Genomic DNA, 14,459 nt, shown 5'->3' with positions numbered 1-14,459 from the left:
TGGCATGAACTCTTTAGAGAGTTATGCAAAATAAATGCATCTGTCACTCCTGATTCATCCTGCATGAGAGGCAAAGAGTTTAATGACTCTATACATAATACCTTTGACCATAAGTGGAGAACCAAGGAACATAATGAATCTGGTTGGTTGCTCCTAAGTTCAGTGGATCAAGTAATGAAAAAAAAAATAATAATGAACTCAGGGTTTCGATCTCCTGGCTTCAGAAGCACATACTGAGCCTCAAATCTGCTAAGATTACCCTGAGTGAGATCCTTATCTTCTATAAAGAAAGAGCCAAAATTGTGGAAAGGCAGACACAATCTCTTATCATGCAAGTGGCTGACCTGCAATGAAAGGTGCATGCACAGCCTCACCAGGTGTCTACTGTTAAAGTGAGGGTATTGATTGGAAAAGAATGTGACCCTGCAACTTGGAATGGGGCCATTTGAAAGGACCCTGATGAAGCTAGGGACACTGAGTTTTTAAACTCTGATGAATATTTTTTGCCAGAAGAAACAGCTTTCCCATCCCCAGTAGTGGCAACATCCCCTCCCCAACCCAAGCTGCCATCAGCCTTTCCACCTTTGTCTGAGGAGATAAACCCTGTGCTGCCTGAGGCAACAGTGATGGCCTTTCCTGAGGCAGTTGCCAGGCAAGATTATGTTGATTCTCTTCAGAAGCCACCTCCAACATCCCTGTTTGCTCCTAGTCCTATAACTAGACTAAAGTCCCATTGGGCCCCTAGAGGTGAGGCTAAGAATGTGACCTATGAGGTGTGCTACACTCAAAAAGAACTGCTTGAGTTTTCAAATTTATATAAACAGAAATCTGGAGAACAAGCATGGGAATGGATATCAAGGGTGTTGGATAATGGTGGAAGGAACATAGAGTTGAATGACACTGAATTTATTGATTTGGGCCCACTAAGTAGGGACTCTGCATTTAATGTTGCACCTTGGGGAGTTAAAAAAAGTTCTAATAGTTTATTAGCTTGGTTAGCTGAAATATAGATTAAAAGATGGCCCACTGTGAGTGAGCTGAAAATGCCTGAGGAAGTGATCCAAAGGCTTAGGGAGATTGGGGTGGTGGAGTGGATTAGTCACTGTAGACCTACTCATCCCAGCTGAGAGGGTCCAGAAGCTATAACCTTGACCAATGCTGTGTGAAATAGATTTGTTAGGGCAGCACCTGCACCTTTGAAGAGCCCTGTAATTGCTCTTTTCTGTATGTCAGATCTAACAGTGGGAACCACAGTAACTCAACTAAAAATTCAAATACAATGAGAATAATTAGATTGTGAGGTAGCAAGGGCCAAGTGGCAGCACTCAACCATCAAATGCAAGGTCGGTGTAGCTACAGTAATGGAGAGCAGAGGGAAACCGACAATCAGAATAGTCTGAGTTGTGTAGAGCTCTGGCATTGGCCAATTAATCATGGTGATCCTATAAGTGAAACTGATAGGAAGCCTACTGTATTCCTAATTTATATAAGCAGAAAACTTCTAGATTGAAACCACAGAAGATTAATTTGAATTATTAAAAAAAAAAAAAGAATCACAGCCCCTCAACCAATTTCCAGACTTGAGCCAGTTTACAGACCCAGAACCCCTTGAATGAAGGGAAGGCCAGGTCCCGTTCAGGAAGGACCGCACTACATTACCAACAATTTATGCAGTGAATCTTTCTCACATCCTTCCCCAAGGAGACCTCTGACCTTTTACAAGGGTAACTGTGCATTGGAGACAGGGAAATGATCAGACATTCTGGGGACTACTGGACACTCTCTGCTAACGTAAGGCCCACCAGAAGCAATTTGCCTTCAGCTGGCAAGGCCAGCAATATACCTTTACTGTCTTACCTCAGGGGTATATCAACTCTCCAGCTTTGTGTCATAATCTTATTCAGAGAGAACTTGATTGCTTTTTGCTTCTGCAAGATAACACACTGGTCTAGTACATTGATGATACCATGTTGACTGGATCCAGTGAGCAAGAAGTAGCAAACATGCTGAACTTATTGGTGGGACGTTTGTCTGTAGGAGGATGGAAAATAAATCCAAATAATCCAGTTTATATATATATATATATATAAACTGGGTGTAGTCCCAACTACTTGGGAGGCTGAGGCAGGGGAATCACTTAAACCTGGGAGGCAGAGGTTGTAGTGAGCCAAGATCGCACCACTGCACTGCAGCCTGGTGATAGAGCAAGACTCCATCTAAAAAAAAATACAATAAAGAAGAAAAAAAAAAAAGAAAGAAAAAGACACAATGCCTAGTGGGCCTACTTGAATTTTGGAGGCAACGCATTCCTCATTTGGGTGTGTTACTCTGGCCCATTTATTGAGTGACCTGAAAGGCTGCCAGTTTTTAGTGGGGTCCAGAACAGGAGAAGGCTCTGCAATGGGTCCAGACTACTGTGCAAGCTGCTCTGCCACTTGGGCCGTATGACCCAGCCAATCCAATGGTGGTTGAGGTGTCCATGGCAGATAGGATGCCTTTGGCAGGCCTCCATAGGTGAATCACAGTGGAGACCTCTAGGATTTTGGAGCAAGGCCCTGCCATCTTCTGCAGATAGCTATGCTCTTTTTAAGAGACAGATCTTGACCTGTTACTGGGCTTTGGTGGAAACAGAATGTTTGACTATGGGTCATCAAATCTCCATGTGACCAGAACTGCCTGTCATGAACTGGGTGCTTTCTAATCCATCTAGCCATAAAGTCAAGTGTTCACAGCAGCATTCCATCATCAAATGGAAGTATATACATTATCGGGTTCTAGCAGGTCCTGAAGGCACAAGTAGGTTGCATGAAGAAATGTTTCAAGTGCCCATGGTCTCCAGTCCTGACACCTTGCCTTCTGTCCCCCAGCCTGCACTGATGGCCTCATGCATCATTCCCTACCATCAGTTGACAGAGGTAGAGAAGACTAGGGCCTGGGTTACAGATGGTTCTGCACGATATGCAGGCACCACCCAAGGTTCGACAGCTGCAGTACTACAGCCTCTTTCTATGACATCCCTGAATGATAGCAGTGAAGGGAAATTTTCCTGGTGGTCAGAACTTTGAGCAGCACACCTGATTGTGCACTTTGCATGAAAGGAGAAATGGCCAGATGTGCAATTATATACTGATTCATGGGTTGTAGGCAATAGTTTGACTGGATGGTCAGGGATTTGGAAGAAGCATAATTGGAAACTAGGTGACAAAGAAATTTGGGGAAGAGGTATGTGGATGGACCTCTCTGAGTGGTCAAAGACTATAAAGATGTTTGTTTCCCATGTGAATACTCACCAATGGGTGACCTCAGCAGAGGAAGATTTTAATAATCAAGTGGATAGGGTGACTTATTCTGTGGACATCACTCAGCCTCTTTCCCCAGCCAACCCTGGCATTATTCAATGGGCCCATGAACAAAGTGGGCATGGTGGCAGGGATGGAGGCTACACAGGCTCAGCAACTTGGACTTACACTCACCAAGGCTGACCTGGCTATGGCCACAGCAGAGAGCCCAATTTGCCAGAAGCAGAGACCAACACTGGGCCCTCGATATGGTACCATTCCTCGGGGTGATCAGCCAGCTACCTGGTGGCAGGTTGATTATATTGAACCTCTTCCATCATGGAAAGGGCAGTGGTTTGTCCTCACTGGAATAGACACTCCAGATATGGGTTTGCCTATCCTGTATACAATGCTTCTACCAAGACTACCACCCCTGGACCATGGAATGCCTTATCCACCGTCATGGTATTCCACAAGGCATTGCCTCTGACCAAGACACTCACTTTATGGCTAAAGAAGTGTGGCAATGGGCTCATGTTAATGGAATTATCTAGTCTTACCATGTTCCTCATCATCCTGAAGCAGCTGGATTGATAGACTGATGAATGGTCTTTTGAAGTCACAATACAATGCCAAAGCAACTAGGTGACAATACTTTCCAGGGCTGGGGCAAAGTTCTCCAGAAGGCCGTGTATGCTATGAATCAGCATCCAATATATGGCACTGTTTCTCCCACAGCCAGAATTCACAGGTCCAGGAATCAAGGGGTGGAAGTGGAGTGGCACCACTCACCATCACCCTAGTGATGCACTAGCAAAATTTTTACTTCATGTTTTCAGGACATTTTGTTCTTCTGGCCTAGAGGTCTTAGTTCCAGAGAAAGGAAACCTGCACCAGGAGATATTGAACTGGAAGTTAAGATTGCCACCTGGACACTTTGGGCTTCTCCTACCTTTAGGTCAACAGGCTAAAAAAGGAGTTACAGAGTTGGCTGTGGTGATTAACCCAGACTATCAAGATGAAATCAGTCTGCTACTCAACAAGGGAAGTAAGGAAGAGTATTTATGGAATAGGGAAGATCCATTAGGGCATTTTTTAGTATTAGCATGCCCTGTGATTAGGGTCAATGGGAAACTACAACAGCCCAATCCAGGCAGGACTACAAATGACACAGACACTTCAGGAATGAAGGTTTGGGTCACACCACCAGGAAGAAAACCACGACCTGCTGAGGTGCTTGCTGAAGGCAAAGGGAATATAGAAAGGGTAGTAGAAGAAGGTAGTCATCAATACCAGCTACAACCATGTGACCAGCTACAGAAACAAGGACTGTAATTGTCATGAGTATTTCCTTATTCTTTTGTTCAAAACATGTTTGTGCATGTATACACTCGTACGAAGAAAATATCTTCATTTTATTTCCTTTCTCTTTTATCGTGTGACATAAGATTTATTGACTTCACATCAGCATTTAAGTATTGTTAAATTTGTGTAACAGTATTTGGGTTGGGAATTGGTACATTTCCAGTTGTTTGAAAGATAGTTGTATTATGTTAGGCATAATTATGACCTTATTATTGTCATTATTTGAAGATTATGTGTGATCTCAGGAGATACCTATGGGTTCAAGTTGACAAGGTGTGACCTTGTGATGGTTAATACTGAGTGTCAACTTGATTGAAGGATGCAAAGTATTGATCCTGGGTGTGTCTGTGAGGGTGTTGTCAAAGGAGATTAACATTTGAGTCAGTGGACTGGGAAACACAGACCCATGCTTAATCTGGGTGGGCACCATCTAATCAGCTGCCAGTTCAACCAGTGTATAAAGGAGGCAGAAAAACGTAAAAAGCCTTGACTGGCTTAGCCTCTCAGCCTCCATCTCTCTCCTATGCTGGATGCTTCCAGCCCTAGAACATTGGATTCCAAGTTCTTCAGTTGTGGAAGTCAGACTGGCTCTCCTTGCTCCTCAGCCTGCAGACGGCCTATTGTGGGACTTTGTGATCACATGAGTTAAGACTTAATAAACACCCTTTTATATATATATTTATATATATATATATATTTCACATATATTCCATCGTTCTGTCCCTCTAGAGAACCCTGAGTAATACAGTCTGTCACACTGACCCTCCACTGAGCTGTTAACACTTAAGCTGTCTGCAGATGGCAGAGCTAAAAGAGTACTGTAACACTTCTTCTGGGGTTTCAGGGGTCACAGGTTTCCCCCTCAGATGCTGCCATGGAGCTGGTAAAGTTTGCCCCTGCCAGTGCCCAAAAGTGCTCTCCCCAGCTCTGCAACCACTCACCTGCATGCTCCCCATCCTGCGAGGGGTGGAGTGCAGCAGATCGGATTGAGTAGAATTTGCTCCTGCTGGCACCAAAGCAGCCAGCTAGCTCCAGCACCTGTTACCTCCAGTTCCCACCCACGAAAGAGTCAGGGAAACATCCTGCTTCATTTGGGGTCTGCCTGGAATTCACCAGAAGTGTAAGTAAATGCAGATCTGTCGGATCTGTCTCTTGTCCTCAGACTATTGTCTGAACTATGCCACTTGCAGAGGACAGGATGCAAACCTGCCATCTCTTTCTTTAGGATGAAAGGAATGCTGGCTCTGTTTCCCTTTATGGAGGTCTAGCCATCATATGGGACCAGAATGAAGTCCTGGGTCAACTGAGGGCATCTGACAGAGGCCACTGCTCAGTGTTGTAACTTTCCTTTGAAATGGGTCCTATCTCTTCTTTTATAATGTGAAGTGTTTCACCACAAGCTGCAGAAATATTACTAGGAAGAATAAGCATTTGGCTCAGCTATCAGATATGCAATGCATAACAATATGATTTCTGTCGGTTCTTAGAGGTTCCATCCCCACCCTCACCCTAATAGCTTCAGATGCATGCAGCGCATGGCAGCGCCCTCCTCACCCTCTCCCCTCCCAGCTGGAGCACTTGGGCATGTTGGCAGCATGCATGTGCCACTCTCAATGGCAACGCTGGATAGGAGAGAACCACAGCTCCCACCAATGACTCAGGGCAGCCTAAGGAGCCAGGGACACCATGCGGCCAGCCGGCCAGTGTTTCCCACTCACAGGCCCCGTCTGCCACCCACCGATAGAGTCTTTCCTCCCCTGGCCAAGGAAGGAAACACTGGCCGGTCTAAACCAGAGGAGGGATACAATGATTAAAGGAACCCATCTGCACACAGCAAGAGGTTCTTTCACCTCTCTTAAGCTGTTTTTTTCCCTCTTTCTTTTCTGTGCAAGAGAGTTCTTTTCCTACCTCATCGCTCTGCTTATGATAGGGAGGCAACAGAGGAATGACCCCAACAGCTAATAACTGAAAATTTGGCAAGGCCTGTCAGCAACTTAATCTACATAAAGTCATGCTCCCCCTGAGACATCTTTTTGTCCCAAACTCAATTCTAAATTTTAGGTTGAAGCCCTAGAAAGGAAAACCAGATCCGAGGAATCCAAAGCCAGGCCACAGATGCAGTGTAAATGAGTAGGACTAATTCCTGCTGATTAAGCCACTGCTTCATGGAAGGAGGCCATTTTCCACGGCATAGATAAGGCCCAGGGAAGACAAAGGCTGCCAACAGTAGGGGGAATGGAGGCATAGCCCCTCATTGTTTCACAAGTGCAGGCTTCAGTGGCACCCGTGGAAGGTATCTGTCTAAGATCGCCAGGTCTTGGGGATAAAAAGAGAGAAAAGAAAGTGGGGACACCCATTTTCTCTCTCCCTCACACCCTGGGTTATTACTGAAAGATGGAAGGGAAATAAGGGATGCCTATTTCCCTGTGTTTCAGAATGGGCCATCAGCTATCTTCACAATTCCCAGCCTATACTCCTCTGGAGTGTATCCTGAATCACTGGGACTACTTTGACCCTCAGACTCTGGAGTAAAATCACCTCAAAGTCCTTTGAACAAAGGTTTGGCCAAATTATGATCTGCAGGAAGGACTGGCTTGACCTCAGGACGGAATCATTCGTTTTGATACCAATCTGTAGTTGGACCTTTTCTGTAAATGTGAGGGCTAATGGTCTGAGGCCCCATACGTGCAGGCTTTCTTTACTTTGCAGGGTAATCCAGACCTTTGCCAACATGGTAGGATTGATCCAGCCCTCCTGTTTGCCATCTCAGGAGAGGCTGCAAGGATAATCCCAGGGAACTAAAGAAATGAACACCACACGCACCACCAGAAGGGAGCCAGATTCCTCCAGCCCTGCTCCTCTGGGTCTACCACATCCTTCCTATCCAGTTTCTCTCTCTTGCTTGACCCCTCCTAGAAATCCTCACTTTAGACAAGCCCCAGTCTCACTCTTAGCCCTCCAACAGATGCCTGGTGATTTTGGCCCCAGTAAGGTCGAGGTCCCCTTCTCGTTACAGGACTAAAGTTACAGGACTAAAGACAAATTAAGACTGAAGACAAATTAAGGGGGATCTTGGCAAGCTTTCAGATGACCCTGACAGACATATACAGACTTTCCAGAATTTATTTGAACTCTCCTGTAAAGATATTATGTTACTTTTGAATCAAACTCTAACACTGAGAAGCAGGCTGCTCTACAAGTGGCAGAGAGATACAGGGATGAGATTTGAATCACATATAGTGTCAGGGAGGGAGTAAAACTTTATCCAGCTAGAAGTGAAGCAGTATCATCGGATGACCTTAAATAGGATTTCAGTGATGAAATGAGAGAATGGAAGAGGAGACACTTTCAAGTGTGCATAATGGAGGGCTTACGTAGGTCTAGAACTAAGTCCCTCAATTATCCAAGCTATCCATGATAGACCAGAGATTTGATGAGAATCCCACTGCCTTCCTGGAGAGGTCTCGGTAAGGCACACCTCTCTATCTCCTGATTCAGCTGAGGAACAACTAATCCTAAAGGACAAATGTATTACTCAGGCAAAGCCCCTGATGTCAGGAGGGAGATGCAGAAACAGGCCCTGGGACTAGATAGTACTTTAAAGAACCACCTAAAAGTGGCCAGCTTGGTCTTTTATAATAGAGATAGGGAGGTCCAGGAGAGAAAGAGGAAACACAGAAAAGAGACAGAGGATTTAATGGCAACCACACAAGCCCCAAAACACGGGAACTCCTGAGATGCCCTGTTAACTGCTACAGATGTGTTAACAGGGAAGGATTGTTCAGGAAGCAAGAGGAACCCGCCTTGACCATGTTCAATTTGCAATGGGGACCACTGGAAGGTGGACTTGTCACCAGGAACACTGGTCATTGGATGCAGAGCTAATCTCCCAAATGCCCCAACAGGACTGATGGGTCCCAGTTCTCCTCTTCCCAGCTCCAATGGTCCAGACCACTATTATCATCCAGGAGCCCCAGGTAGTTCTGGAAATCGAAGGAAGGAAAGTGGACCTCCTTCTGGACACCAGGGCTGGTCTCTCAGTTCTCCTCTCCAATCTGGACCCCCTCTCCTCTCTTAGCATGACCCTGAGGAGCCTCTCAGGAAGGCCTTTAACCTGATATTTTCCCCAACACCTTAGTTGTAGTTGGAGAAACCTCTTATTTACCCACACCTTTCTAATTATGCCTGAAAGCCCAACTCCACTGTTGGGCAGGGATATTCTCTCCCATATGGGGACCACTATCATGATGGGCCCAGGATAAACTCTTTGTCTCCCCCTAGTGGAGATAGATATTAACCCAGAAGTTTGGGCCATTCAATGGAAAATCCGCCAAGCCAGAACCATCACAGTGGTCTGGGTCCACCTTAAGGACCCCACCTTTTTTCCTAACCAGAAACAGTATCCCCTGAAACCAGAAGTTAGGAAAGGACCAGAAGCCATCATTGATATCAAGGTTGCAGGGCCTCCTCAAACCCTGCAGTCGCCCTTGTAATACTTCAATATCGGGGATACAAAAGCCCATCAGGGAATGAAAACTAGTTTAAGACCTCTGCCTTGTTAATGAGATTGTGGTTCCAATTCACCTGGTGGTTCCCAATCTGTATACCCTCCAAGCTCAAATACCTGAGGTAATTAAATGGTTCATGTCCTGGACCTGAAGGATGCTGCTTCTGCATACCATTATACCTTGACTCCCAGTATTTGTTTGCATTTGAGGATCACTCTCAAACCAAACCAAACCACCCAGTTAACCAGGATGGTGTTACCTCAGGGATTCTGAGACTGCTCCAACTTGTTTGGGCAGGCATTGTCAAGAGACCTCTCCAAGTTCCTCTATCCTCAGGTTAAAAAAGTTTCTTACGAATTTTAGTACCATAAGATGAACATTTCCACCTCTGTGCTTCCAATCTGAAGGATAAATCTCCTCCTCCTCCAGCAGAGGGGTTTGGTAAGGCTCTTGCTTAATGTCTTCTGTTCCTAAAAGACCATTGACTATACTCATTCTCTTAATTTGGGAACTGGAGGCTAGAAAGGCCTTTGACCAACTAAAATATTAATTGCTTAAGGTACCAGCCCTTAATCTCCCCATAGGGAAGACATTTAATCTTTATGTGTCAGAAAGAAAGGAAATGGCCCTGGGGGTTCTAACCCAGGCCCAGGGTCGAGCCCAGCAGCCTGTAGGCTACCTAAGTAAGGAGCTTAATTAAGGTAGCCAAAGGATGGCCAGCCAGCCTCCAAGCATTTGCAACAGTAGCCTTGCTGGTACCGGGGGCTACTAAGTTAACCATGGAGAACAACTTAACTGTTTACACTCTGCATAATGTGGCAGGACTGCTGTCTTCTAAGGGGAGTCTCTGGCTAACAGACAGCCACTTCCCCAGTATCAAGCTCTGCTATTAGAGAGATCTGCAGTTCAATTAAGAACCCGTCCCTCCCTAAATCCAGCCACCCTCCTCTCAGAGGAAACTGGAGAGTTTGAACATGACTGTGAACAGATAGTAGTACAAACCTATGCAGCCAGAGAAGACCTCAAGGAAACCCCCTTAGAGAGCCCAGACTGTATTCTCTTCACAGACAAAAGTTATTTTGTAGAATAAGGGATCCATAAAGCAAGGTATGCAATAGTTACTCTAAATGATACTGTTGAGAGCAGGGGTATGTCTCTCTTCTGGCACAAGTGCTCAACTAGTCAAACTAATTGCCATAAGAAGGTAGTCAAACTAATTGCCATCAGAAGGCACTCAAATTAAGCACAAGGAAAGCAGTTAACATTTATACTGATTCTAAGTATGCTTTCCTAGTTGTCCATGCCATGCCAATATCTGGAAAGAGAGAAACTTCCTCACAGCTAACAGGTCTCCCATTAAATGCCATCAGGAAATTAATACACTATTATCCTCGGTTTTCCTCCCACAGGAAGTGGCAGTAATACATTGTAAAGGCCACCAAAGAGAGATGGATGAAATAGCCAAAGGAAATAGGTTGGCAGACCAAGCAGCTAAATCAGCAGTGAGAGAGCCCTAGATTTCTGATCTACTTGAAGCTCCACTGATCTGGGAAGGGCCCATTAGAGAAATAAAAACTCAATATTCTCCTGTGGAAATAGAATGGGCCACCTCTTGAGGATACATCTTTCAGTCCTCAGGATGGCTGCAATCAGAGAATGGCAAGCTTCATCTACTGGCTACGAACTAATAGAAAGTTCTTAAAAGCCTTCACCAGGCCTTCCACCTAGGTAAGGATAAAACCTATCAATTGGCCCAGAGACTGTTATATTAGGTAAAAATGTTATGCAAATCGTTAAACAGATTGTTAATGCTTGAGAGACCTGCCTTAAAAACAATCCCCTCAACCGATGTCTTATTCCCCCAGCAACCCAGAGGAAAGGAGGCTAGCTGGGGGAAGACAAGCCAATGGATTTCACCCATATGCCAAAGGCAAGGGGGCATCCAGTACCTTCTAGTATGTATAGATACCTTCACTAACTAGGTAGAATCATTTCCACGTTAGACAGAGAAAGCCTCTGAGGTGATAAAAGTACTAATGAGATAATTCCTCACTTTGGACTCCTTAAGTACCTGCAGAATGATAATGGCCCCTCATTCAAGGTGGCTGTCACCCAGGGGGTCTCAAAGGCACTAGACATATGGTACCATCTTCATTGTGCTTGGAGACCACAGTCTTCAGGAAAGGTAGAAAAGACAAATAATAGTATCAAAAGGCACCTCAGGAAACTGTCTCGGGTTACTCATCTCCCCTGGACAACCCTTCTCCCCATATCCCTACTACATATTAGAAACACTGCTTCAAAGCTAGGTTTGAGTCCCTTTGAAATGATGTATGGACAGCATTTTCTCACCAATGATTTCTTGCTAGACCAAGAAACCTCTGATTTGATTAAATATATAACTTCTTTGGCCATTTCCAACAGGAACTGAAACAACTATCGAAGGTCCAATCCCATGAACTAGGGGCACCTCTATTCAACCCAGGAGACCTAGTACTGGTAAATGTACTTCCTTCCCTTTCTCCTTCTATGAACCCAGATTGGGAGGGACCTTATACTGTACTTCTTTCTACTCCTACGGCAGTGAGGGTCACTGGAATAGATTAATGGACTCATTACACCTGAGTAAAGGCCTGGGAAGCCAACGGAATTACCTCTGTCAACCCCGAAGAGCACCCAAAGTACCAATGTAAGGACACTGGGAACATCAAGCTAAAAATCACAAAAGATTAGTGTTAATAATGAAACTTAATTATTATTTAATTAGTGTTACTAATTAACCTTTCATTGATATCCTCTTTATAGTCTTGCTGTCCTTACTTCATTTTGTTCTATACCACAGGCGTACAGTGTTGCTTTCAGGATGACTGGTATATTTCACTTCTTATTTCAGTAATCTTCGGCATGAAATACCTTAACTCCTCTTTGTAACATACACATATTTGATCCATGCATACTTAATCATGATAAACTTGTTTTTTCTCACCTAGAGGCCATCAAACTCCAAACGGTTAGGCAACCAGAGCCTCAGACAATGGCTCCCATTTTCCAGGGACCCTTAGGCAAACCTCTGGGAGGAATCCGACTACCATTTTCCTCAAAACAACACCCCCTTTCAGCAGGAAGTAGTTCAGTCAGCATTCATATTCCTTTTCTTTTTTTTTTTTTTTGAGACAAAGTCTCACTCTGCCACCCAGGCTGGAGTGCAGTGGTGCGATTTTGGCTCACTGCAACCTCCGCCTCCCAAGTTCAAGCGATTTTCCTGCCTCAGCCTCCTGAGTAGCTAGGATCACAGGCATGTGCCACCATGACTGGCTAATTTTTGTATTTTTAGTAGAGATGGGGTTTCACCATGTTGGCCAGGCTGCTCTCAAACTCCTAACCTCAGGCGATCCGCCTGCCTTGGCCTCCCAAAGTGCTGAGATTACAGGCTTGAGCCACCATGCCAGACCATCATTCATATTCTAATAGCAGTTAGATGTGCCTTTTCAGAGTGGGGAAATGATAGGGACAGGAGGCAGGGAAATTCCGGCCAGAAGATGGCAGGTCCCTGGTGAAGGCCCCACCTTCAAGCTGAAAAGCCTGATACCATGGCCCAAAGTGAGAAATTACATCCCTGTTTTTGCACTCGAATGTTGCCTTTTCCAAAACCATCCATGGCCCACCTCACCCCTATCTTTTGCCCCTCCCCCCAAAAAAACCCAAGCTCAGCTAGCAGAGAGAAGAGAAGCAGCTGGAAGTCAGTGACTACAGCTGAACATTGGAGAGAAGTGGCTTGACTTCAGGGGAACAGCTTGACAGCATAGCTTCAGAGAGGAGTCTGGCTGGGGATGGCCAGACTTCAAGGGAAGGTTACCTCCCCACTCCATCTCCTTTTCAGCTCCCCTTCCTGCTGAGAACCACTTTCATTGGAAATAAAATCCCCCACATTTACCATCTCCAATTTATTTATACAACCTTATTCCTCCTGGATGCTGGACAAGAATTTGGGTCCCATGAACGCAGGTGCAAAAGGCTGTCACACTGATGCTCCACTGAGCTGTTAACACAAGCCATCCATGGACAGCAGACCTAAAACAGTACTGTAACACTTCTGGGGCTTCAGGGGGTCATGGGCACCCCCACCTCCAGATGCTGCCATGGGGCTGCTACAGAGTTTGCCCTTGCTGGCACCCAAAACCACTCGCCCCAGCTCTTGTACCCACACACCTGTATGTTCCCCTTCCCATGAGGGGTGGAGCACGGCAGGTCTGAGTGAGTAGAGTTCACCCCTGCCAGTGCTGAATCGGCTGGCTAGTTCAAGTACCCGTGCATTCCAGTTCCTGCCAGTGAAGTGTTCAGGGAAATATCCTGCTTCACCCTGGCCACATAACCCAAGCCTCATAACCACCCTTTACACACTAAATCCACTGTAGATGTTGGGCTATTGATTTACTGCAGAACTATTATTTTATTTCACAAATTTCACTGGCACATTTTTTTCTTCAAATGAGAATTATAGCAGGGATTTCTTGAATTAAAAGCAAATAATTTTCAAGCAAAATTTTAAGAACTATGAAAAATAAATCACTTGCAGACATATTGAAACCATAACCTAAAAAATCTTGTAAAGTTTTTGTCTGGTTTAGGGTTTTCCTGGAAGAAACTTCTGAGGGATGTTTTACCAGAATGAACAATTTTGTTTACTCTGAACACATAAAGTAATTTTATCCTGACAGGACATATAGTTTCATGTAAAGAAAAGAAAAATAACGACATGTGTAATGGAGAGAAGCTTGAGATCAAACGTTAATTGTAGATTGTCAAACCCTCACTAGTGGGGCCTCTGGGGCCCACTTCACACCGAGGGTTCCCAGAGAGGCAGCTGGTGTGTTAATGGAAGAAGTTAAAAATCAAGTGTTTGCTTTTCTTTTCAGTTACAGAAGCCTCAACAGACAATTCTCATCAATTCCTCAATTTTTATCTGAATTCCTTATTTTAATTTTTTGATAATAAAAGGTTTTCCTTTGTTTGTTTGTTGCCTAGGAGATAGGTGACAGAAGAGGAAATGAAACAAATGAAAGCTGTGGAGAAAAGAGTGCTAATATTTTTTTTCCTGTTAATTCGAAAACCTAAAAATACATGACTGAAAAAAAAAGAAAGTTCAAGGGAATGTCAAATTATTATTTTGAGGATGTAGCAACAAAAAGAGATCTGGGTAAAATTAGGTAATATGAATTACTGAATACATATTCCTATTCTGTCCTCTGATAAGTTGTAGAGATTTTATCCTGGGAATTTTTTCAAACTATTATTTCTAATATCTAAA

The sequence above is a fragment of the Nomascus leucogenys genome, chromosome 22a, assembly GCF_006542625.1.
Source record: "Nomascus leucogenys isolate Asia chromosome 22a, Asia_NLE_v1, whole genome shotgun sequence".
In the NCBI taxonomy this organism is placed as follows: domain Eukaryota; kingdom Metazoa; phylum Chordata; class Mammalia; order Primates; family Hylobatidae; genus Nomascus; species Nomascus leucogenys.
The sequence above is the reverse complement of the archived record's forward strand: the minus strand, read 5'-3'. Positions refer to the sequence as shown.